Source organism: Ranitomeya imitator, chromosome 3 (assembly GCF_032444005.1).
Source record: "Ranitomeya imitator isolate aRanImi1 chromosome 3, aRanImi1.pri, whole genome shotgun sequence".
In the NCBI taxonomy this organism is placed as follows: domain Eukaryota; kingdom Metazoa; phylum Chordata; class Amphibia; order Anura; family Dendrobatidae; genus Ranitomeya; species Ranitomeya imitator.
Genome location: NC_091284.1, coordinates 630,267,224 through 630,272,213, shown reverse-complemented (window position 1 = coordinate 630,272,213; position 4,990 = coordinate 630,267,224).

Here is a 4,990-nt window from a genome sequence, read left to right as displayed (position 1 = left end):
TTTCAAGGAAATGTACTAAATTTACTTTTTTAGGGACTTATCTATGTTTGAAGTGACATTAGGGGTCTCACATATTGTGAAACCCCCAATTGTGATACCATTTTAAAAACAGCACCCCCTGACATTTTGAAAACTGCTGTCAGGTAGTTTATTAACCCTTCAGGAGCTTTACAGGAATTAATACAAAGTGGTATTCACGGTGGAAAATGAAATGCTAGGTGAAATCCCAAGAAACAATGAAAACCCTATATTAAGGGTCACAAATCTAACCCAAGAAGAGGTGCGAAACCAGCTAAATAAGATTAAAATAGATAAATCTCCGGGTCTGGATGGCATACACCCACGAGTACTAAGAGAACTAAGTAATGTAATAGATAAACCATTATTTCTTATTTTTAGGGACTCTATAGCGAAGGGGTCTGTTCCGCAGGACTGGCGCATAGCAAATGTGGTGCCAATATTCAAAAAGGGCTCTAAAAGTGAACCTGGAAATTATAGGCCAGTAAGTCTAACCTCTATTGTTGGTAAAATATTTGAAGGGTTTCTGAGGGATGTTATTCTGGATTATCTCAATGAGAATAACTGTTTAACTCCATATCAGCATGGGTTTATGAGAAATTGCTCCTGTCAAACCAATCTAATCAGTTTTTATGAAGAGGTAAGCTATAGGCTGGACCACGGTGAGTCATTGGACGTGGTATATCTCGATTTTTCCAAAGTGTTTGATACCGTGCCACACAAGAGGTTGGTACACAAAATGAGAATGCTTGGTCTGGGGGAAAATGTGTGTAAATGGGTTAGTAACTGGCTTAGTGATAGAAAGCAGAGGGTGGTTATAAATGGTATTGTCTCTAACTGGGTCGCTGTGACCAGTGGGGTACCGCAAGGGTCGGTAGTGGGACCTGTTCTCTTCAACATATTCATTAATGATCTGGTAGAAGGCTTACACAGTAAAATATCGATATTTGCAGATGATACAAAACTATGTAAAGCAGTTAATACAAGAGAAGATAGTATTCTGCTACAGATGGATCTGGATAAGTTGGAAACTTGGGCTAAAAGGTGGCAGATGAGGTTTAACAATGATAAATGTAAGGTTATACACATGGGAAGAAGGAATCAATATCACCATTACACACTGAACGGGAAACCACTGGGTAAATCTGACAGGGAGAAGGACTTGGGGATCCTAGTTAATGATAAACTTACCTGGAGCAGCCAGTGCCAGGCAGCAGCTGCCAAGGCAAACAGAATCATGGGGTGCATTAAGAGAGGTCTGGATACACATGATGAGAGCATTATACTGCCTCTGTACAAATCCCTAGTTAGACCGCACATGGAGTACTGTGTCCAGTTTTGGGCACCGGTGCTCAGGAAGGATATAATGGAACTAGAGAGAGTACAAAGGAGGGCAACAAAATTAATAAAGGGGATGGGAGAACTACAATACCCAGATAGATTAGCGAAATTAGGATTATTTAGTCTAGAAAAAAGACGACTGAGGGGCGATCTAATAACCATGTATAAGTATATAAGGGGACAATACAAATATCTCGCTGAGGATCTGTTTATACCAAGGAAGGTGACGGGCACAAGAGGGCATTCTTTGCGTCTGGAGGAGAGAAGGTTTTTCCACCAACATAGAAGAGGATTCTTTACTGTTAGGGCGGTAAGAATCTGGAATTGCTTGCCTGAGGAGGTGGTGATGGCGAACTAAGTCGAGGGGTTCAAGAGAGGCCTGGATGTCTTCCTGGAGCAGAACAATATTGTATCATACAATTATTAGGTTCTGTAGAAGGACATAGATCTGGGGATTTATTATGATGGAATATAGGCTGAACTGGATGGACAAATGTCTTTTTTCGGCCTTACTAACTATGTTACTATATGTTACTATGTATGACACAAATGAAAATGTGTATTTTTACCACCTAAATGCCTCTAACTTCTGAACAGGTTACAACAGCCGTCAGACTCTAAGGCCACTATTTGGTCATGAATTGCCATCGCAAACATCAGGACCACAAAATCATGATCTGAGGGCACCAATTGTGATAAAGGGGAAGCCCCCACACTCTGTTAACCATATATCATGATGTAGTCACTATTTACAGCAGCATCTAAGGGGTTAAACAGATTTGAACGGTGCAAACACTGATCGTAGCTGATGCACAAAGTTGTCAGCTATAGTCCACAACCGACGGATGCTGGATTGTCACCTGTATGGGGAGGCTATTCTCTTATATGTCAGGTCAGTTAAAAGACGTATTGGCGGTCATTAAGGGGTTAATAATAATAATAATAATACAATTTATGAATCTACTAATATCTAACTAGAGTGTTAAGTTTCATTTGTCCTATAAAAAAAGTTATATTATCAGTCAAGTTTGAATATATGTGGTTCAAAGCACACCACATTGCATGAACAATTAGGTAAAGTAATAATAGAGTGCGCTGAGGTGCAACATCAGGTAGAAAAAACAATGAAGAACGAAAGAAGAGGGAAGCTACCTGTAAACATGTGCACACTCTGGGTAGCAAATAAATATATGTTTATTGGACACAAAAACAATTACAAGCAAGAATGATTAAAAACAATTAAAATAATGCTACCGGAGTTCCCAGGACTCAAAACACCCCAAAATATGCAGTGATTAATCCTGTAAACAGAATAATGTAAACCATGATAATGTGCAATGCATGATAAAATTATTCATAACATGAACATATGTTGCCAAAATGGAAGATCACAGAAACCACACCTGTACACATTCCTGATAAAAAGAGCAAATGTAACCTCAAGGACATAAATGGCTTAAGTGGCAAGAATCTAGGTGTTGTCCATGACAGAAAATGAGTGTGAACGAACTACACTCACTCACCAAAATATGTGAGGAGGCCTGCAAAATCTGAGAGAAAATAATGCCAAAGACTACATCAATATAACTAAAGACACAGTCAGAATCAAGATTATTATAATAGTCAGAAAAGCAAAGCTCTCAATTTGCTCTTGCGAACCCTCATAGAATATACCTACATCAAGAGGTGGAATCGCCGAAAGAAGAACAAAAATTGCCAGGGAATTTAGGTGTGGAGAGGTTATGGCCAAGATGCAGTTAGCCACCAGGGGCCTGGGAACCAACCCCACGCGTAACATAGTAACATAGTTAGTAAGGCCGAAAAAAGACATTTGTCCATCCAGTTCAGCCTATATTCCATCATAATAAATACCCAGATCTACGTCCTTCTACAGAACCTAATAATTGTATGATACAATATTGTTCTGCTCCAGGAAGACATCCAGGCCTCTCTTGAACCCCTCGACTGAGTTCGCCATCACCACCTCCTCAGGCAAGCAATTCCAGATTCTCACTGCCCTAACAGTAAAGAATCCTCTTCTATGTTGGTGGAAAAACCTTCTCTCCTCCAGACGCAAAGAATGCCCCCTTGTGCCCGTCACCTTCCTTGGTATAAACAGATCCTCAGCGAGATATTTGTATTGTCCCCTTATATACTTATACATGGTTATTAGATCGCCCCTCAGTCGTCTTTTTTCTAGACTAAATAATCTTAATTTCGCTAATCTATCTGGGTATAGTAGTTCTCCCATCCCCTTTATTAATTTTGTTGCCCTCCTTTGTACTCTCTCTAGTTCCATTATATCCTTCCTGAGCACCGGTGCCCAAAACTGGACACAGTACTCCATGTGCGGTCTAACTAGGGATTTGTACAGAGGCAGTATAATGCTCTCATCATGTGTATCCAGACCTCTTTTAATGCACCCCATGATCCTGTTTGCCTTGGCAGCTGCTGCCTGGCACTGGCTGCTCCAGGTAAGTTTATCATTAACTAGGATCCCCAAGTCCTTCTCCCTGTCAGATTTACCCAGTGGTTTCCCGTTCAGTGTGTAATGGTGATATTGATTCCCTCTTCCCATGTGTATAACCTTACATTTATCATTGTTAAACCTCATCTGCCACCTTTCAGCCCAAGTTTCCAACTTATCCAGATCCATCTGTAGCAGAATACTATCTTCTCTTGTATTAACTGCTTTACATAGTTTTGTATCATCTGCAAATATCGATATTTTACTGTGTAAACCTTCTACCAGATCATTAATGAATATGTTGAAGAGAACAGGTCCCAATACTGACCCCTGCGGTACCCCACTGGTCACAGCGACCCAGTTAGAGACTATACCATTTATAACCACCCTCTGCTTTCTATCACTAAGCCAGTTACTAACCCATTTACACACATTTTCCCCCAGACCAAGCATTCTCATTTTGTGTACCAACCTCTTGTGCGGCACGGTATCAAACGCTTTGGAAAAATCGAGATATACCACGTCCAATGACTCACCGTGGTCCAGTCTATAGCTTACCTCTTCATAAAAACTGATTAGATTGGTTTGACAGGAGCGATTTCTCATAAACCCATGCTGATATGGAGTTAAACAGTTATTCTCATTGAGATAATCCAGAATAACATCCCTCAGAAACCCTTCAAATATTTTACCAACAATAGAGGTTAGACTTACTGGCCTATAATTTCCAGGTTCACTTTTAGAGCCCTTTTTGAATATTGGCACCACATTTGCTATGCGCCAGTCCTGCGGAACAGACCCTGTCGCTATAGAGTCACTAAAAATAAGAAATAATGGTTTATCTATTACATTACTTAGTTCTCTTAGTACTCGTGGGTGTATGCCATCCGGACCCGGAGATTTAGCTATTTTAATCTTATTTAGCCGGTTTCGCACCTCTTCTTGGGTTAGATTGGTGACCCTTAATATAGGGTTTTCATTGTTTCTTGGGATTTCACCTAGCATTTCATTTTCCACCGTGAATACCGTGGAGAAGAAGGTGTTTAATATGTTAGCTTTTTCCTCGTCATCTACAACCATTCTTTCCTCACTATTTTTTAAGGGGCCTACATTTTCAGTTTTTATTCTTTTACTATTGATATAGTTGAAGAACAGTTTGGGATT